This window comes from Triturus cristatus, chromosome 8 (genome assembly GCF_964204655.1).
Source record: "Triturus cristatus chromosome 8, aTriCri1.1, whole genome shotgun sequence".
Lineage (NCBI taxonomy): Eukaryota > Metazoa > Chordata > Amphibia > Caudata > Salamandridae > Triturus > Triturus cristatus.
In genome coordinates this window covers 520,954,441-520,976,855 of record NC_140591.1, presented here as the reverse complement: position 1 = coordinate 520,976,855, position 22,415 = coordinate 520,954,441, and positions in this window count along the sequence as shown.

Sequence of the window (22,415 nt, the reverse complement as noted above, 5' to 3'; positions counted from 1 at the left end):
GCTGAATAATAAAATCTTCAATGCTCGAACCTGACAAATTGTTTAAATATTCTGAGAAGTAGATGAAACACTACTCTTCCCAGCTACCACAGACGATGTTTCCATTGGCCCCTCTCTCACAAGTTCAAATAAACAAACATGGTAAAATCCACCCTCCTCAGCACCTGCTGAAGGTGTGACAGCAAGTAGTGCATCTGAAGAGGAGGAGCAAGGATCTGAAAATCCAGGAACTCAGGCATCCCAAAAAGGGTCATAATATGCATTCTGTAGCAATGGCAATAGCGTGGGGCAACTTTTAAGTGAGTTTTCAACAGACCCACCAGCAGTTCTATGAGGCTGATTCACAGAACTAACTTAAGACAGAATCCTAAACTTACTACTTTTGGTATTCACAGAAGTTAGGATTTTGTCTTAAATTTGTCTTAAGACAAACTTAAGACACAATCCTAACTTAACTCTGTCTTAAGTCTGTCTTAAGTCTGTCTTAAGTCTGTCTTAAGTTTGTCTTAAGTCTGTCTAAAATCTGTCTTAAGTTTGTCTTAAGACAAACTTAAGACAGACTTAAGACAGACTTAAGACAGACTTAAGACAAACTAAAGACAGACTTAAGACAGACTTAAGACAGACTTAAGACAAAATCCTAACTTAAGTCTGTCTTAAGTCTGTCTTAAGTTTGTCTTAAGACAAACTTAAGACAAAGTCCTAACTTCTGTGAATACCAAAAGTAGTAAGTTTAGGATTTTGTCTTAAGTTAGTTCTGTGAAACGGGGCCACAGTTCGTAGATTCATCCGGGTGCATTCCAAGCCTTAAATCCTGGGCACACTCAAAAGTATATAGCAGAGAGCAGAACACTGTCTGCATGCAATGTAACCACATAGGCTGAAAGGAGAAGAACCAGTTATCATTGAGTTCCTAAAGTAAAGGTGCGCAAAAATATTGTATCATTCTTTCATGACACAGTAGCACATGTGGCAGTGCTATCCCCATTTGGCCATGTGACTGAACATCCATTGTAGAGCACATAAAATAAAACCAATATCCCGACAATGAGCAACAGGACAAGTGGTAAAAATGCTTCCAAGTACTGAGTGTGTGAAAGATGGAATCACTTCAAAGACAGTCTGGAAGGCATTAACAAACGCGGAGCCAATACTTTAAAAAATGTGTACTACACCAGCAGTATTCAAGGCGTTAAAAATGCAGTGCACAAGCACCGCAAAATGGTGTGGGAGGTTAGTGCATAATAACAACTGTATTTCAGAAGAAGACCTTGCAACTTGAAGATTAAACATTTCCCGTGCAGATGTTAAGGCAACTTCCTTCTGAAACAATAAGGCTTTCAGACTGCTTTAACCATCAAACTTCACATTCAAGATTGGAATTAAATGGCAAATTGTCACTTCTCTAACTGTATGAGCAGGTGAAAAAAGCACTTGTGTACAACAGGTCACGACCTGCGAAATCATCACCAGATATACCACTCCTCGTTTCATCCCACAGCAACCTTGGCTGTTCAACATCAAATAACTCCCACTCAAAAGCAATCTGAATGCTGGACGAGTTACATCTGCCGGGGAACCATTCAGAGAACGGGACAAGTTTGCCTTGGCCGCATTACATGCTTCGTGAAGTATGACCTCCCTGCAAACTAGAGATTGGCCTAAAGTGTTCTTGGAGTCATACTGCTAAGACAAACCTCAGTGTCACCATTCCTACATCTGTAAGTGAGAGGTAGGACCCATGCCTCATGTACGAATCTCTCCCCTAGAGCTTCATATGTGCCTGCATGATAGTGTTATAAGCAGTTTTTAAAGTGAAAGGTTGAAAGTAGGATATAAATAAGCACATGTATTATCCAATCAGCTGATGGTGTCTCTGCTACAGTGAATGGTAATTTTTCCAGTTTCTCTATCTGCAACATCGTATATGTTGCATCTTTGCGGGCCATGGTTGTCTTTTCTTTTGTCAAATTGTATGGTAAAAATAGATTTGTGGAATTTAAATTCTTCCATGGAATGCAACCATTGCACAACATTTGCAAAGTCCTGCTCAAAAGCATGATAGACCTAAGCTGTGTTTGTACATACTGTAAAAGGGACATGTCACTCTGTATGATGTCAATAGCAGATGACACAATGTTACAAAGGGCCCGATTCACAGAACTAACTTAAGACAAAATCCTAAACTTACTACTTTTGGTATTCACAGAATGCACTTACTACTTTTGGTATTCACAGAATGGATTTACGACTACTAACTTTACGCCCGCACTTGGGCCGGAGATTCTGGCCCAGAGGTGGGACTTCCGGCTCGGAGGTGGGACTTCCGGCCCAGAGGCGGGACTTCTGGCCCGGAGGTGGGGATATCGGCCCGTAGGTGGAGATTTCGGCCATGGCTAAATCTCCGCCACCGGCCGGAATCCCCACCTCCGGGCCGGAATCACCACCTCTGGGCCGGAAGGCCCACCTCCGGGCCGGAAGTCCCACCTCCAGGCCAGAATCTCCGGCCCGAGTGCTGACGTAAAGTTAGTAGTCGTAAATCCATTCTGTGAATACCAAAAGTAGTAAGTGCATTCTGTGAATACCAAAAGTAGTAAGTTTAGGATTTTGTCTTAAGTTAGTTCTGTGAATCAGGCCCTTAGAGAATAAATCCTAGTGGACAATGTATTCATACCATTATCAACTAGTGCTATGGCCTTTTCTAAATTTACTGTCAATTTCAGGTATCCATTCAGCAGCTTCCTGCTATGAAACCTTCCATACTTAAATGTCAGTCAGTCAAAAGAACTTTTTTCGATTCATATGAATCATAAAAGTGTACCATACATACATAAAATAGTTAAAAAGCCATAGCATTTTTTTTATACAACATTGACATAAAATACATATTTTAATTCACGATTTTAAAAATATTTGAGTATAATTTACCTTCATTAAAAGAAAAAACGTTTCCACCTCCATTGCTCTTACTCCCCCTCACTAGTTTGAATAATATACAGCATTTTCTCATTCTATCAGAGATTTATATACCATCTATAGAGCCTAAAATCACTCAAGACCTAATTTCCCTTTCACAGTTCATACCGTTTCCTAATTAATAATGCAGTCCTAATGAAGTTAAGCACAGCACTGCAAATAGCAGCATAAGATAAAGATGGGAAATAATTAAAACCTTCTTGATAAGAACAAGGGTGAATTTCCTTCAAAAGAGGCTTAATAAAGCAAGCCCTCAGGTCTTTGTAAAGTATGCAAAACAGCATAAAGTGCATTGTGCTTTGTTGGGCTAAATTATTACAAGGACAGGGAGTCAGTCTTTCACACCAACTTGCTTGTTTTGGGAAAGCCACAAGAAAGTGCAATGTGCAAAAGCGAAGCCTAGTCAAAAGGAAACGGGATTGTACATTAATAGTAAAAGACAAATAAAATTGCTGATGGCATAAGGACCCATGGGTTAGTATGTCATCGTCCTGATTAGACGTTTTTCATTCTTCATAATATGCATTTTTCATAATCAGTTTCGTATTAGATTGTATGCTATCAGGATTATCATAGTAGTGTCCTAAACCAATCTTATTAAAAGTATTTTTGACATAGCAGAACCAGGGAATAGACTGAGCCTTTTCCAAATTCATGCAATCTCTGAGGATAGCCCTAGAGAATAATAAGTCCTCTGAGGTCCAAACTTTTCCCCATAGAATCAGTGAGGCCATATTTACTCTATCTTGTACATAATCCAGCCCCACTTCCGAGTGGCAGAATTTTGTAGGAGAACTAATAGGAATCATCAACAATCTTTTTAAACATTTATTTTCCAAAATTTGTATCTGGCTGCTTTTTTGATGACCCCATACTCCTGCCCCGTATGTTGCTACTGACAGGCATTTTGATTTGTATAAAGTTAACATTTCTGCCACTGGCTTATGTCCCAGCTTGGAAGCAAAGCGGAACAGTCCCTCAATGATTCTACTGGTATGTTGAACCCTGGCTACTATCAGATGATCCCAATTCAGTTTGTTACTAAAAACATTCCCCAAATATGTGAAACTGGGTACCTTGTCAATGATCTTTTCTATTACCACAAATGTTCTTGTTTTAGTCTGCTTAGGACCACATACCATAATAAAAGATTTACTAAAATTTACTTTTAGGTCCAGAGCCATCATAAAATCAATGAAAGCGTTCAGAGCTTTTTGGAGGCCATTGGCCGTTAGGGCCATCAAAACCGTGTCATCAGCATATGACAAAAAGGGAACCGATTACTAGGGAAATCCAATTGCTGCTCTAATAAAAATGCCTCCACCCCATTTGTTTATAAAAGGAATAAAAAAGGGGCGAAGATGCAGCCCTGACGGACTCCCTCTGTTGAACCAATGGGCCTGGTCTTCTCTCCTCCAGGGCCGTAGCAGATAGAGACAGTGGTGGACGCATGCAACCTGTGTAACAGGGTAATAAGGGCTTCCTCAAAGCCCATTTGTTCCATGAGTATCTATAACTTCCCCCGGTTGACTGTATCGAATGCACTGGATAAGTCCATGAAGGCCAAGTGGATTGATCCCCCCTTGGCCTTCATGTACTTACCCATGATCAGAGACAGATTGAGACATTGTTCATTTGTTCCCATTCCCCTCCTGAAGCCATATTGTGTGCTAGATATAAGGCCGGAGGCGTTGGCCCAAGACTCCAAGTGAGCAAGAATTACCCTCCCAGGACTTTGCGTGTAGCATCAATTAAAGAGATAGGCCTGTAACATACAGGATACTTCCTGCTACCTTTTTTATATATCGGTACCACCACTGCCTCTCTCCATGAGCTAGGAATGCAGCCCACTATTGCTGCTTTAAAAACTTTAACCATCAACGGTGCCCATAGTTGGGGAAACAAATTCAAGGACACCCCATCTGGGCATGGGGCTTTTGAGGAAATACCCTTTGCCAATTCATCTTCAACCTCGCCAATTGAGATGGATGAGCTAAGTTGATTAGCGGTTTGTAAATTAATTACTATTTTATCTCTTTGGTCTTGGGGTGAGACCCCATTCAGATTAGATATATTTGCGAGATGGGATTCCCAGGCTTTTCCTGTTATTGTTGAATCCATATTCCTTGCATCATTAAAAAAGAGGGGCGGATTTATGACTTCCCAAAATGCCTTAGAATCCTTAAGAGCGCTAGCTGTTTCAAGATCTTCCCAGGCTAATCTTCTCAGTTCATCCTTCCTAAGCACAATTACATGTTTATACGTTTGTCTCGCATTCCTAATTAATTCCTTATCGCGAGGCACTACGTGCAAGGCCTTGTTAAGGTCTTGTTGTGCTCTAGAGCACTCAGCGTTAAACCATCTTGTTTCCTTTGGTTCCCTTCTTCTCACTGATCTAGTCAAATTATTGGCCACGTCTTTACAGATCGTTTCAAAGCACTGTATGACCACATCAGGGGTAGAATCATCAGATAAGCATGTCATGACTTAGATTAGATTTAATAATATCCTCCTCAAATTGTGAAGTGTTTATTTTGCTCCATTTTAATCTCACCCCCTGATTGTGGTTATGTTTTAGTGGGCATTCATCACCATTGCCCTCTAATGCCGTTACATACAAGGAAGCAATAAGAGGATTGTGATCACTAGCAGGATTAAGTTCAATCGCAAAACTGTCTACAATATAGGCACATTTTCTGGATATCAGCATAAAGTTGATGGTACTTGCCCTGCCTCCTCCCTGGTATGTTGGGTACTGTATGGGTGGGGTACAAACCAAAGTATCAATCAAACATAGATCGTTTACAACAATGATGGTATTAAATGCTTCACCCTGCGGAGTATGCTTAAAGTGGGGCAGCGGTTGGTTTTCAGTGTCTAGAACCCCACATACTTTATGCGAACTATACTGACATAAAGTGCAATTAAAATCACCCACCCAAATTATGCACAGAGGGAAACATTTAACCGCAACCTTGTCAATTTCTTCTTTAAAAGTATTAATAACCCCACAGTTGTTTTGATCAAAAATGTTATTGTACCAGTTAATCAATAATATTGTAAGATCAATCAAATTAGAGATCAGAATAATCTGGTACCAAGGAGAGTCAATTATATTCTCTATATTTATTGACCCATATTTAACAGATATCAAAGACACTAATCCTCTATTTGCTCTCCCTGCAAGAGATGGTGTAGCCTGGATGTTAAAAGAAAGATAACCGTCGATGACAACATCATCCCTGCTCGACGTCTCCTGGGTGCAAACAATATCATACATATTGTAACCAAACCTCGTCTGATGATCTTGGTCTAATGCCCGCAATATTCCATGAAATAAGTCTCAGTAAACGAGCATTACGATCATGTGCCGCTGCCACTCCCCCACCAGTGCCAAGGGTGGCCTGTGCTGCTGGCATGCTATTTATATCAAAACTAACCCTTCCCTCTCTCTCAGAATGCAAATGTAGTGGCTGGTGTAAGCTATCCTCTTGGTCAGGTAATTGAGAAAAATCCACTGTACTAATTACTATATTAGAGACTATCTCTGGTTCACTATTTGAGATATTCATTTTCCCTGGGCTTCTCAGGGTTGGATCCAGTCAGTCTATATCTCCAAGATCGCTTAATGCCTCATAGCGGTTTGGGTGAAACCAAGGAGGCAGCATGGGATGCTGAATATCTCGTTTAAATCTCTCCTCTTCTGTAACAAACCACGGAGGTCCAGGTGGTTGGTAGAAAAAACCCAGCCATAAAATAGATACCCCATTAGAACTTGCAGGCCATATGCTCGTCCTTTCTAGGATTGACTTAACCAGGCCTGGGGCTGTAAAAAATAATACTATACAGTCTGCAGAGAATTTCTTGGTAGATTTCCCCACCCACCCAATCGGGCGCATCATCTTAAATTCTGCAAACAGCAAGTCATTAATCTCCATCCGTGCACTCAGGAAATGTAATGACTTGTTTCTCAGTGCTGACCAGTGCTCTGTGTCACTGGGCTGTAATGTGGGAACATTAGCTAAGACTACTGTATAAGGAGTCGCCTCTGGTGGTAAATGCAGATTGGTATGTGGGCCACCTGGGACTCTTTGATCTGACAACCTGCCTTCTATAATACTTGGGGTTTGTGATCTATAATTTTCAGTACAGCCAATATTATCAGTACGGGAACCACTTGGAGCGTGTGCAATCTGAGCATACATGGTGGTTGAGTCTTTTATCTGGGAGGAGATCTAAAACACTGTTTGAAATTTGGCCTACTACCCTTGAGCAAGGTGGATCAGTCTGGGTTGCGGTTGCAGAAGGAGGTTCAGGATGACATTTGACCCCATTCATATTGGTACTCTCGGTCCCTTTACTTGCTACTCTATTTTGACAACTGTTTACCAATGGGTTTTCCAGATTCGCTAACCTGGTCTCGATGTCAGTTAGCCTTTGCAGCAATGGGTCTAAAAGAGCTGAAACCGTAGTTTCCAGTTTTTTCCAAAAATCTACCTGAGTTGGTATTGCCCCCCTAGAGACCACGTCAACCAAGACTTGAGTGGGCACCTGGGTATGCTCTATATCAGCAGGATTGCTCCTACGCCCTAAAGGCTTGGGCAGAGAAAAGGTTTGTTTATTCACAGTTTGCCCATTTCTTTTCTTAGTAGGTGGTGCAAGGCTATTCACATGGTTAGTTTTAACTTTAGCTTTTTGGCCCCGTGTAACTACATTTGGCCTAGATGATTTATCGGGATTATCACATATGTCAGAGGCATTAATGATTTCCAAGTTCGAGGCAGTAGAGTGCAGCATGCTAATTTGGGATGCATTAGCTTTCAGGTTCAGTGCAGGCGCAGGGGCAGGGGCAGAAGCGGCAGGAGCAAAAGGAGCAGTTTGGTTGTAGGAGCTTTGGGGCTCCGCCTCTTAAGCACCTCCTGGCGCTTGGCAAGTGTGTCAGCGCCTCTCCTGGCACGTGGGACTACGGGTGTTGAAGTCCCCCTTTCTGATGTGGTGCTGGCGATGTGGCAACAAACAAGCAGTAAACACGGGCTCATGCGCTGCGGGAGACCCGTCCGCCTCTTAAGCGCCTCCTGGCGCTTGGCAGGTGTGTCAGTGCCTCCCCTGGCACGTGGGACTATGGGTGTTGAAGTCCCCCTTTCCGATGCGGTGCTGGTGATGTGGCAACAAACAAGAAGTAAACACGGGCTCCTAAGCTGTGTTTGTCCATGTTGTAAAAGGGACATGTCACTCTGTATGATGTCAATAGCAGATAACACAATGTTACTTTGAGAATAAATCCTAGTGGACAATGTAGTCATACCATTATCAACTAGTGTAAAGGCCTTTTCTAAATTACCTGTCAATTTCAGGTATACGTTCAGCAGCTTCCTGCTATGAAACCTTCAATACTTATTTGTATATTGCATACAAAAAGCACTTTTCTAACTTTGCTTTCTAGGACCTAATAAGAAATCCTGTAAATCCAAGTAATCAGAAATGAGAGACAAGCCTTCTTTCACCTCATCTAAATCTTAACATTTTAGCCATTCTATGCACCATTTCCCAATGCTATATGTTGAAACCACTTTAGAGTGTTGAAGTCTGCATGTAACGTGGGTCTGGCCCATTTATCCTGACCCCCTTCGTGTTGTTAAGAATATGTGCATGACATCCATTATTATCTAATGGCCACACTAGCCAACCCTCTGAACTGGAATGCGAAGAATTGTAGGTACCATTCTTAAGCAAGTTATTGAATATTTCCTCCATGTAGTTTGTGAATTGCTGCAAATTCTCAAAACGTGCAAATGTGGCAATATTGGTGTGTTCATATCCTTTATCTTGTTGAGGCTGAGACAGGATGTTTGCTGCACAGTTTTGTTCAAGAAAATCATTTGTCGTGGCATCAAGCATGCTCTAAACAAAGCTTCATTGCCCTAAATTTGCCAGTCTTTAGTCCCCCAAACGGATTTTAAATCAACATTGTCCTTCAGTTCATACTATTTCAGTAAGACTGTGCATCTGGGCAACATAAACTTCATAACTCTGCAGGACACAGGAAATACTCAATTTGGCATTTCAAACATTAATTGAAGCAATAGGGTTCTTGTGTAAAATACATGTGCTGTAATGATAAATAATGAGCATTACAAGATTTGGTAAGAAAATAAACAGTTCAACCGTTGTGCTGTTACATTGATAATATGAATACATATAATTATATCTATACTTCTACCTAGCGTGTCCTATCCTAATATACATAAGGTGTGTGGATCTGCCAGAATACCCTGGAGTGATCTAACTCCCCATTTACCGGAAAGTGTGTGTCATCTGGGAGCCTGTCTATAGTGTAGAGCAGGCCACCGTCCTCCTCTGGATGTTAATGGGATTCAGCCGGGCTGGAATTCCGGCATGGGGCGACCTTGACATTCCCCACAAAATGCTCCTCTGTCTAAACAAAGGATTGATGTAGGTCATATGATAAAACTTCACCCTTGTTACCATGCTGGAGCTCCAGTCAGGCCGTCATTATTAATTCTACCTTTGCAGAGCTGTCGCTGAGCAGACAACAACATTTTGCACAGTGAACAGTCCTGTTACAAAATGTTCAAGCATCTGATAATATACCTATGAAGAAGTGTAAATGTAAGTAAATACATTTCACATAATATAATCCCATATGGACATGCAAGCAAATGTGTATCAAAAGTCATTGATTAAGGAATATGTCAACTTTAAACTTGAACATGTAAAAAGGGTAAATTAAATTTTTATACTTGTATAGCGCACTACTCACCCGCAAGGGTCTCAAGGCGCTTGTACGAATACCGCTGTGGAACCCATCCTGGCTTTCCCTGTGAGGCGTCCACTCCTGGGCACCCCCAAGGTGGAGGCCAGGGTGGTGTTCTATGCCAGAGGCCTATGTGACCACATGACATAGGATACTTGGTACCCGCTCAGCAAACGTTCTATGCCTTCAGACTCTTCTTCTCTTGTCTGCATGATAAGGAAAGGGCAAGAATGGGCTGTACTCAACATTATACAGCACATTCCTGTCTTTTCCCTGCACTGGCACAAAATGTGCTGCTAGCACCAATGCAGGCACACTTGCACCATGGTGCGAGGGTGCCTGCCTTGCAAGCAGGATTGTTTTAATGCAAGAATGGACACCTTCCTACACAAAAACAATCCTTAGAGGCATTTCCCTCTTTGTACGTGTGCTGCAGAATGCAGCACACATAGAAAGAGGAAAAAAACGAGGAGAAATAAAGATATTTCTCCTCGTTGCACCTCTGGTGGGGAGATTTACAATTCTGATGAATTCCCAGTAGGCCTGGGCGGTAAATTCCGTTCCGCTGGCGGAATTTGCGGAATTTGCGTAATTTCGCGTTCCGCGGAGAACGCGAAATTGCTCAAAAGTCTGCTTTCCACGATTTCGCGAAATTTTTGGCTTGTTCGCGTTCTCAAAATGCGTGTTCGCGAGATATTTCTCCCCGAGCACGCAAACAGCGATTGTGAACAGGAAAAAAGCATCGCGAACAAGCAATTCCGCGTGTTCGCGGAATTTCTGCGTGTTCGCGGAGATTTTTTACCGTTTCGCGGAGATTTGCGTAACGCAATTACGCAAATTCCGCCCACCCCTGATTCCCAGGTTAACCTCTCTTGGTAAATCTGGGACTTCATCAGAATACATGAGTGGATGCTTGGGAACACCCATGCTCCACCCATATAACACCCTTACCACACAGTGTAACGGGAAGGCAGCGACTTGTGCGAAGTATTTTGGTCTCAAACTCATGCCATATGGTAATAACACCCAGATCTTACTTAGACTGGATGGCAACTCCCAGTTCTGTTGAGACAACTTCTGAAAGTGGCGCTCTGAAGTAGCTGAATGGATGACTACGAACTGGCTTAAACTCAGCTTGTATAAGACCTACGTCTTGATTGTTGGTGGCCCTTCCAACTTATGGTCTTCCCCCTGGTGGCCTTCTATCCTTGGCCCTACTCTGACCCCAGCATCGATCCACAACCTTGATGTTGTCTTCATCTCTGCTTTTGCATTTACTCCATAGACCCCACATTTCTGCTTCTTTTGCTCACATTGACTACAGCAACTGTCTTTCTCTGGCTCCCTCACAATATCCTATTCAAAATCAAATCATTTAAAATGCTACAGTTTACCTTGTGTTCAACATTCCTCACTATTCCCCCACATCTCACCTTTTATTCAAACTATATTGGATCCCTATCTCTATTTTCAAAACACTTTGCCTTTCCCATCAAGCAATCCATACTTTTAGCACTCTTTATTTGTTTCTAGGAAAGAATCTCTCCTTACCACCTCACTCGTCATCCTTTTTACATTCTGCTGGATGCTTCTTTGCGTGTTGTGACATACGTATAATGTAGGTTTGCGCATGGAGTCAATCTAGCAGTATCCACACACAAATGAGTGTTCTGGTATGCTCACTAAATAATTTGCATTATTACATGTCATTTTTAACTCTCTGTGTATGTCTTTACCTTTGTCTCCTATCATTTATGTGACAACTTCTCACCAATTAATCAAAAGCAAATATGATAGAAAATCTTTTTGACATACTTACTCACTGTCAAAACCTTTAAACACACATCCTGCACCTTATATTGAACACTTATTTCAGTAACTGCATAGTTAATTTAGGGATTCAAAGGTCCCGAAGAAGGCCTTATACCTATTCTGGGCTTGTAGAAAAGGCTGAAATATGTTGCCTGATTCAGGAAGACATAGAACAGAGACCTATTATAGATGTACTGCATCCCAGTCCTGTTTTCCTTTGGCCTTACTGCAGGAAATCCCAGTGAAGTTACTATCCATTGACCTCCAGGTAATTTTACATTACTTTGCATCTAGAAGATCTGCATCAGTGTTCGCCATAGTGTAGACTACCAGGATGCTGTATTACCTTCATCTGATTGAGGAGAAGACCCAATGATGAAGTATGCCACCAAGGTGGGCGAAGGTCTTGGTTCATTTTAATAGGCGTACCATACATGACCAAAAGATATTAGTGCCATTAGATCTCGAATCTGCATTTAGCCAGATACTTCTGGATCTACTGTACCTGTTTTTAGATATTTGGGAAGATATGAAATGAAAAATTATATTTATATAGCGCGTAACTGCCCGGAGGCCTCGCAGCGTTTCAACTGATTACTGTGGCGAGCTGCAAGGTGAGTTAACACGCTTTTGCGAGCAGATGAGTTTTCAAAGCTTTCCTGAATGCCAACCGATTATTATTCTCTCTAAGGACTAAGGGAAGAGAATTCCAAAGTCTGGCGGCGGTGTGGGAAAAGGAACGGCCGCCCCATCGGGCTTTGTTGATTTTTGTTGTGGTTGCTAGATGCAATGAACCGGAGCGGAGGGCTCTAGACGGAGCGTAAGGCACGACTAAGGGGAACAGGATGGCAGGGCCTGTTCGATGGAAAGATTTGTGCACAATGCACATAGCTTTGAACTGTGCTCTAGCAGCCACTGGGAGCCAATGCAGTTCTTTTAGAGCTTTCTTGGCTGACTGCCAGCGGGGAATGTTAAACAATAATCGGGCGGCACAGTTTTGCGTGACTTGGAGCTTGTTGGTCACTGCTGCCGGGGCACCTAGATATAAAGCATTTCCATAGTCCATGCGGGAGAGTATCAGGGCCTGAACCATGATTCTCCTCGCCTGGAAAGGAAGCAGAGGGAGGATCTTACGGAGTATTTTCATTAGCCCAACACACGTGGAGGCAGTTTTGGTAGCCTGGACCGAGAAGTCCAGCGTTTTATTGAGCCAAATTCCAAGGCTCTTTATCTGAGGTTTAGGGGGGGGAGGAGCACCGAGACATGTGGGCCAAATGGAGGCCAGAGTGGTCGGTGGAGAGTTGCCCAATAACATAATCTCCGTCTTCTCCCCGTTGAGTTTGAGACAGGAGGATTGCATTCACTTAGCGACGGCCTCTAGACACGGGCCCAAGGTGTTGGACGACCCCTTAGTGTGGTCCAGAGAGACCACCAGTTGGGTGTCGTCCGCGTAGGTGACAATACGCACACCGAAGGGCTGAACTATCTCTGCTAGAGGTCGCATATAGACATTAAAAAGTGTGGGGCTCATGGACGAGCCCTGAGGAACCCCACATCTAAGTGGTTGCTTAGGGGAAATTACCTCGCCCTCAAACACCTGGAAAAATCGCTCATCCAGGAAGGAGGTCAGCCATTCTAGGGCCGCGCCCGACACGCCCATGCCTTTCAGACGATGTAATAGTGTGGCATGGTTAACAGTGTCGAACGCGGCACTGAGGTCGAGTAGTATGATGGCTGCTTTTCCTCCCTGGTCCAGTACAGCTCTAGTTTCTTCTGTCACTGCTAGGAGAGCAGTTTCAGTTCCATGCTGAGGGCGGAAACCCGTCTGAGAGGCACATAGCAGGTTATTCAATTCTAAATAATCTACTAGGATGTTATTGATGTGCCTCTCAAGCAGTTTGCTCATCCAGGGAAGTAGGGAAATAGGGAGAAAGTTGGCCAAGTTGTTCTGATCTAAGGTGGGCTTTTTCAGAAGGGCCCTAACCATCGCACACTTCCAAGGAATTGGGACGGAGTTGGAGGTGATGGAAGCATTAAGGACATCCAGGATGACTGGGCGGATGGCATCAATGACCTTGATAAGGGTCTGCGGAGGAGCTGGATCGTTGGGAGAACCCGAGGTGACTGTAAGGGTCATTCTATCTAATGTGATGGAGTCTAGGAGGGGGAATTTGTTCAGCGAGCTGGGGACCAAGAGGTCAGACACAGTTGTGGTGGTGAACTCCGTGTCACCACTACCAGTGGAGAATGATGAATAGATGGCCTGGATCTTCTGGGAGAAGAAGGTGGCTAAGTTGTTACAACGAATTTGCGCGCCGTCAGGTGACAGACGCTCAGGGGGGGGGGGGGGGGAATTAAAGATTTGGCTATTTTAAAGATTTCTTTAGGGGAATTTACAGCTCGGATAATTTTGGATTCATAAAATTGGGCTTGTACAGATTTTATTTCATTTTTGTAGCGCTTTATTGCGGCTCTATATTCAGCTTTCTTCGGTTGTGAGTATTCTTGTCTCCAGGCTCTCTCGAGTTTGCGACAGGATTGTTTCATAGTTCTGAGGGCTGGGGAGTACCAGGGAGCGACTTTGGATCTGTTTATTGAATGCAAGGATTCCTTCGGGGGGACTAGGTCAAGGGTACTGGAAATCCAGTTGTCAAAGTTGACAGTGGCTGTGTTAGGGTTAGTCACCTTCGGAGGTGGATGTTCGGTGAGAACCAGGTTCCACTTAGGGAGTGGGAGCGAGGCCCATTTTCTTCCCCAGTGCTTATTGTGGTTTTGTAGAGTGGGGAGGCTGCATGTGGACCATGTAAAGGGTACTAAAAAGTGATCGGTCCAGGGTAATGGTACAGGTGCTTCGACGGTTAGGCTATCTAAGTTACTATAAATGTGATCTAGGAGATGCCCTTTGATGTGCGTCGGTTGAAAACCTCTCTGGAGCAGGTCGATGGCCTGAAGGTTTGATCGAAGACTGTTGGCTGTTGAGTCAAGCGGATCATCTAGATGCAAATTCAAGTCCCCCAGCAAGGTGAAATTTGCCGAAGTAAGCACTAGGTTAGCAACTGTATCCGTCATATTAGTGACGAAGTTGCTAAGGGTACCAGGTGATCGATAGACTAACATACCAGAGAAAGTGGTGGAGGGGGAAAATTCGAGAGTGAAATGTAAATTCTCACAGGTTGGAGTAGTAGAGGGAGTGACGCGGCATCTGAAGTTGTCTCTATAGATAATGGCCAACCCTCCGCCTCTGCCTGTCTTACGGTCCAGTCGTTTAAAAGTATAGCTTTGGGGGGTTGCCCATACTGTTGCAGGATCGGTTTCTAGCTGAAGCCATGTCTCTGTTAGAAAGAGGGCCTCAGGATTGAGCTCCTCTATCAACATGACCAGTTCAGTGTAGTTTTTCGGCAGGGATCGGCAATTGAGGAGGAACATCCTCCATTTATGCATGGGAGGCTGTTTCCCTGTGTTTGGGATGGATATGCACCAGTCACAGGTTTTACAGCGGGCCTTCTAATTTATAGGGAGGACCGAATGTAGGCATAGTGGTTCGGTGGTAGGTCGTAATGCGAGCAGGGAGGACGCACTGTATGAGAGACGGTGTCCTACCATGATGACGACTGGGACCAGGAGCTGGAAGCGTCTGGACGCGGACTGGCGCAGACTGGCTTCTTTTTGGCGCCCCTTCGGCGCGTCCACGGCTCTAACGCTGCGCGTGCCGCTGCGCGGTGAAATAAGTGATTATATAGATTGGGCTCGAGTAATCAATCAATCAATCAATCATAGGCATTTATAGAGCGCTCTACTTACCCGGAGGGTCTCAAGGCGCTGGGGGGGGGGGGGGTGCTGCCACTCCCGAACAGCCAGGTCTTGAGCTTCTTCCTGAAGGCGAGGTGGTCTTGGGTCAGGCGCAGGTCGGGAGGGAGGGAGTTCCAGGTCTTGGCGGCCTGGTAGGAGAAGGACCTTCCTCCTGTTGTCGTTCTTCGGATGCGGGGGACGGCGGCGAGGGCGTGACTGGCTGATCGGAGGTGTCGTTTGGGAGCGTAGAAGTTGATGCGGTTGTTGAGGTAGCTCGGGCCTTGGTCGTGAAGAGCTTTGTGTGCGTGGGTGAGGAGACGGAAGGTGATTCTCTTGTTGACCGGGAGCCAGTGCAGGTCTCTTAGGTGTCCGGAGATGTGGCTGTGTCGTGGGATGTCGAGGATGAGTCTGGCTGAGGCGTTCTGGATCCGTTGGAGTCTCTTCTGGAGCTTGGCGGTGGTTCCGGCGTAGAGGGCGTTGCCGTAGTCCAGTCGGCTGGTGACGAGTGCCTGGGTGACAGTCTTCCTGGTCTCGGTGGGGATCCACCGGAAGATCTTCCGTAGCATGCGCAGGGTGTTGAAGCATGACGAGGAGACGGCGTTGACTTGCTTGGTCATGGAGAGGGAGGAGTCCAGGATGAAGCCCAGGTTGCGTGCGTGGTCTGTCGGTTTGGGTGCGGTGCCCAGGGCGGGGGGCCACCAGGAGTCGTCCCAGGCGGAGGGCGAGGATCCCAGGATGAGGACTTCCGTCTTGTCCGAGTTCAGCTTCAGGCGGCTGGCCGACATCCACTCGGCTACCTCTTTCATTCCTTCGTGAAGGTTGGCTCTGGCGGCGGCGGGGTCGTTGGTCAGGGAGAGGATCAGCTGGGTATCGTCGGCGTAGGAGATGATGTTGAGGTTGTGTTGGCGTGCGATGGCCGCGAGGGGGCTCATGTAGACGTTGAAGAGGGTTGGGCTCAGCGAGGATCCTTGAGGGACGCCGCAGATGACTTTGGTGGCCTCTGACTTGTACGGTGGTAGACGGACTCTCTGTGTTCTTCCGTCGAGGAAGGAGATGATCCATTCCAGTGCCTTCTCCTGGATTCCGACGTTGCTGAGGCGCTGCACTAGGGTGCGGTGGCAGACGGTGTCGAAGGCCGCGGAGAGGTCTAGTAGGATGAGGGCCGCTGTTTCTCCGTTGTCCATCAGGGTTCGGATGTCATCGGTGGCAGCGATGAGGGCGGTCTCGGTGCTGTGGTTGGCTCGGAAGCCAGACTGTGAGGGGTCGAGGGATCCGTTCGTCTCGAGGAAGGCGGCCAGTTGCTTGTTGACAGTCTTCTCGGTGACTTTGGCTGGGAACGGGAGCAGCGAGATGGGGCGGTAATTCTTGAGTTCGGTGGGGTCCGCTGTTGGTTTCTTGAGTAGAGCGCTGAGTTCGGCATGCTTTCAGCTCTCAGGGAAGGTGGCGGTGGTGAAGGAGGTGTTGATGATGTCCCGCAGGTGGGGTGCGATGACGGCGTCGGCTTTGTTGAAGACGTGGTGAGGGCAGGGGTCGGTCGGAGATCCGGAGTGGATGGAGTTCATCATGCGGACGGTTTCTTCGGTGCAGATCGGGGTCCAGGCGCAGAGGGTGGTGGTGGGGGGCGGTGGTTCGGTCGAGTTGGACGTGGCGTTCGTCGGTTGGGTGTTGAAGCTGTTGTGTATGTCCGCGATCTTGTTGTGGAAGTAGGAGGCGAGGGACTGGAGCGTCAACCCACTAAGATGGCCGCCAAGTAATGGCACCACCAGGAAGTAAGAGCGTTCTGTTCTCCCTCCACAACAATCAGCTTTAACTTTTCCCACTACTTTTAGTCTTTTCTGAGCTTTTACTATAGCCTATTTAATTATTTAAGGTGGCTAAATGGCTTGTTACCTTTGTGTCTTTGTATGTATGCTCTTCTCTGGGCAACCCCCTTCAATTTGCACTGAGCACTTCAACAATATGGGAGAAGTGCATATTTATGCAGCTCAGCCAGACATCCCAAAAGATGGACAAGCCTCTATGATGCTTCGCTGTAGCAGGGGGCTGCAAATGTATCTCACGTGCAGCAGCTGTTGACAAAATGGACATTCTCTGAGCACACATATATTGCACAGGCTTGGAGTAGTGCCTTGGCATTTAGCCATCAGTGGAAGACTTCATCCATCCCAAGTGACCCACAGGTGGCAAACCATTTCCATTATGTTGTAGCTCTGGGCACAAGTCAGTTGTGCAAAGCTTCTTGTTAATTCTACCTGGGACACTTCTTACCAGCCTAGTTGTTAGTCCTCTACCCCATTTCAACCCAATTGTAGTTCTCCTTTACCTTTTTTCCTCCACGCTACCTTTCATGCTGATGTCCTCTTATTTTTGTCCCTCTCATTCATTTCAGTAATTAAATAGTTTGACCCTCTTTCTTAGTTCTAGATAGGTATTTTTTCTGCTACTCCTCCATTCTGGCTACCTGACAGTGCAGCTACCCCCCTCGTTCCTGGACACTTCTCACTCTTAGCGTGCAACCTCAGTTTTTTGTAATCTTTGTCCCACCCCCCTTCATCCTAGAAACATGTAGGATCCTGTGCTGAGCTCTTACATGCCACTTGGGAATCCTGCTCCACCTCCTTACAAATTTGCCAACCAACTTAGAGAATCTATTCATGCATCTCTGACTAACATCAACAGAGCTCTTTAACAAATTCTTAGCTATTCTGACCATGTGGTATTTTTGAAAGAAACACAGAGAAACTCTAACACATGACTATCTTGCAGAATGTTTGATAACACAGGAGTGCTAAATGCCTTATCTGATCAAAATATTAAATTAAGTTTATAAACCTGCTTTTTATTGAATGTATTACCAATAATTTTCTTTTCTGAAGATCTCATTTTCATATATTTACACTTTGCAAAAAAACACTCATTGAAATGTTGAAACAGAACTGCCACAATGGACTGTATGATTGGCGCACAAAATGTCCAGAATTGCAATTGCAGAACACCGTACAAATGTATGTGAAAATTATCATTGAAAGCTGAAATTCTAGCAATTGCCAAGGTGAAAAATAATTATAGCAGCTTCGATTAAACTTAGCATGTATTGCAAATGCTAATCTCTTTCTGACACTGGGTACTGTGTGTCTAGTGGGAATAAATCAGAATTATGACTTTATCATTACTTAATAATGAGAAGAATCTTATTACTCTTCACAACAATTTACAGGATGCTAGGTCTTAGGCCATTGGCTCACCTTATTCGTTTGTCCTGGGTCCAGCAAGACCTTTCCTTTTCTATTTGTTGGCAGCATGTGACGAAGCGTATTCTGTTTTTTTCCCCCTTGACTTTGCTAAACTACTTGGGGAGGTAGAGAACTAGACTTCTCATTTGCCGTTGTTTCCAGATTCTACTGTTCTGACCTGTTTGGTCTTGCAGGAGAGTTGCGATGACCATCTTTGATACTGCACATTCTGATGGTGGAATGGAGCGGCAAGTTTGGATTCCTTAAGATCTTCCAGAAGATTGGTACCCATCTTGGGCTTGACCAGATAAAAGGTGGTCACACCCAATATGTTCCAGCATTTAATGAGATCATCAAAGGCGTAAGTCCAGCTCTTGAGAACCTCCTTGCCCAACATCTGTGCAGATCTTTAAGGACTTCCACATCAGTCTAGCAATCTTTGCCTGCAACACTCTAGAGTTAATAGCTTTGATTATCATCACCAACTCATATTCCTACGTAGACACCCTCAGCAGTGACTGTGAAAGAAGCAGGCCACACTCAAGGCGAAAACTACTTAATCAGGGCACAACATAGTTCTGTGAGTCCCCTTCAGTACAAATCAACAATTCCTATAACAAATCTGCTTGTATGCTCTTGTGACCACTGTGCTCTGGCCCCTCAAATTACATTAAAAAAGAAAGACTAAAACTGTAATCTATAACTAGCCGATTTCACTGTAAAATTGCCTGCTTAACCCAATTAACCACTCTGGCAATAACAGTGTTGAACTCTTGTAACATACCCTAAAAGTGTTTTACAGCCAGTGCAGAAAAGCAGTATTAACACCCTGCATATCTTTGAATCCTTTTTAGCTGCTGTGTAGAGATGTTAGAAATGGGGGTCGCTAGTTGGCAATGGTTTGCACTGTTGTCCAAGTAGGGACCCTTGCTTCTAGTCAGGGTAAGGGGGCTACACTTCTAAAATAACCCCTGCTCACCCCCTTGGTAGCTTGGCACTATCAGACAGACTTATCTCAGAGGCAGTGTGTAAAGCATTTGTGCACACATACACTAATACAGTGAAAACATTACAAATGAACACCACACCAGTTTAGAAAAATAAGTAATCTTTATCTAAACCAAACAAGACCAAAACAACAAAAATCCAGCATACAATAATCAAAATGTGATTCTTAGAAGAAAACAACAGTTCTGTCCATAGCAAACTATTGATGTGACACTTACAGCACAATGTAACTTGGATGTGTCACAATCATAAACAAAAACAGCAGCAGGGAAGGTGATGCATCAGTTCCTTATGCCCAGCAAAGGTGATGCGCCGGTTCCTTACTTCAGGGGATGTGATGCGTCGGTTCCTTACTGCCACGCAGGTGAGGTGATGCTTCGGTTCCATACTGAAGGGGAGGTGATGGGTCGGTTTCTTACTGTACAAGGAGGTTATGCGTCAGTTTTTTACTGCGGCCCTGGCGTATTTGTAGACTTGGTGCACCGGTGCGATGCGCGGGGATCGGGGATGCGTCGGTTCTCAATGCGGCAGTGGTGGCAACAGAGCTGCTTTGGTCTCTCCAGTCGTGGTCCCATGATGCGTTAGTTCTTGCAGACGCACAGCAGGGCCTGTGTCGGAATTGGTGAGGTGATCTCGGACTTCAGAGATTGGTGTACAGGATTTAGCATGCAGACATTTCTCCAGCCACAGGCAGGCGTTGTGTTGGTTTCTTCAGCGGCACAGTGGCAATTCGTTTGAAATGGGTGCAGATGCGTCTCTTTTACAGCTCCCAATAGCAGGAACAACCTCCAGAGGCCCAACACAGCAACAGGCACCTCTTGGCAGGTCAAATCTCCCAGCAAGGAAGTTCAAGGGAGTTGGTGGTGAAATCTTTGTGTCCCTGAGACTTCAGAACAAGAGGCAAGCTCTACTTCAAGCCCTTGGAGATCTTCTTCAAGCTGGATACACAGCACACAGCAAAATATTTATCCTCTCCTTTCGCAGAAACAGCCAACGCAGGTCAAACCCAGACAGCACACAGCAAAGGGGCAGGACATCTTCTTCAGTTTTCCCAGCTCTTCTCTTTGGCAGAGGTTTCTCTTGAGTCCTAAAGTATTCTAAAGTTCTGGGGTCTGTGCCCCAATATTTATACAGCATTGCTCTTTGTTCTCTGGTGGCAGAGAGGGTATGTGCTCAATCAAAACCAGTTCTGTCCTCTCTGGTTAAGCTTTCCGGCAGGAGGTGGAGACAGCATTGTGTAAGGCAGACCAGGGCTATTAAGGTGGAAGGAAATTACTACTCTACTCTAAATGCAGCCCAGGTCTAATAAGCCCAGTCCTGACTCATCTAGGAGAGGCAGGACACACCTCAAACCCCTCAGTGGCTGTGTACAGTGAATGCACATCCCCAGCCCCTGTCACTCCAAAACCAGACAGTCAATCCACAACCCAGCAGAGGCACCACCCCAATTTCTTTTTTTAAGTCAGGTGAAAGATTCTCTTAGGAGCAGCCAAGCTCTGGTATCAAGTGAGACTGTCTCTACAAATACCTTACTATAGCGACTCAACTCCTATTTGGGATTCTCCTGGTACTCCAGACTGCCTCCTAGACGTACTTGCAACCCCATTGCGGGAGTGCGGTATTCTTAGCTGGGGGCAACTTATAGTGGACACCAAATTAATCTCATGGCAGCGAATTTCAGAGATTTCTGAGGGCTCGGTCTCTAAATTTAAATATTGTCAACTAGTAAGTTGGGCAAATACGTCGGGAAAGGACGGTAAAGGAAATACAAAGTTGGATACCAGAATTCGCTCATGACCCCTTCTGCGGAAAGGAGTCGCAGAATGGTATTGGATGTTAATCCAGAATGGAGAAGAAGCGAAAAACCTGCTGGTGAAGATCTGGAGGAGGGAACTGCCAGACCAAGACCTCAAATCGTTAGGGCAAGTATCTATCTCTCACTTGTGGTCATATGTGAAATCTGCTCCACTAAGGAAGAACCATCTCTTTACTGTTCATAAGGCTAATTGGACGCCACGAAAATTATCGAAGAAGTGTCCCAAGTGTGGAGAAGACAACGCAAATGATGCCCACATGTTCTGGCATCCCCCTCAATCCAGGTCTTTTGGCATAAAGTGGGTAAGATCATTTCGGGCATCTTGGGTCAGGAGATTAAGGTGAGCTTAGCTTTGGTAACCTCTGGAGTGGTTCTGAGAGAGGAGGGCAATCAGGGTCTTCTTAAGATATACAAAGCCCTAATTTTTCTTTTAACTCTCTTTGCACGTAGGGGGTTGTGTATCAAGTGGGTCCTCCCCTGTCGTTCTATTGAGGCAGAAGGGATGTGATCTCTACAAAAATATCGTCTCTTGACTGGGCTAATAAACTAGTTAAGAGAAAAACATTTTCGGAACTCTGGGACGACTGGTTTAAGTCATATGTTTCTAACTTAACACACTGAGCATTGAAAATCTCCTTTCCTCCTCTGTTCCTTTTTCTCCTTCCTCTTCTCCTCAGCTTCTTGTATGCTTTTGTTATGTTGAAAATCTATGGTCCAATGATTAGTGATATTCTACACAGGTTGCACCAGTTCCAGGGTCACCTATTCTGCACCTGTACAAAAAAAAACCCAGCCGAGGCATACAGGATGGCTAAGCAAGAAAGCACCCACTTTCTAAAAGTGGCATTTTCAAACACACAATATAAAAATCATCTTTACTAAAAGATGCATTTTGATATTCTGAGTTCAGGCATACTAAACTCCATCTTTCTATCTTATCCCAATGGGGAGTTATTGTGAAAACCGGAATACACAGCATTTCACTATCAGGACATGCCACACACAT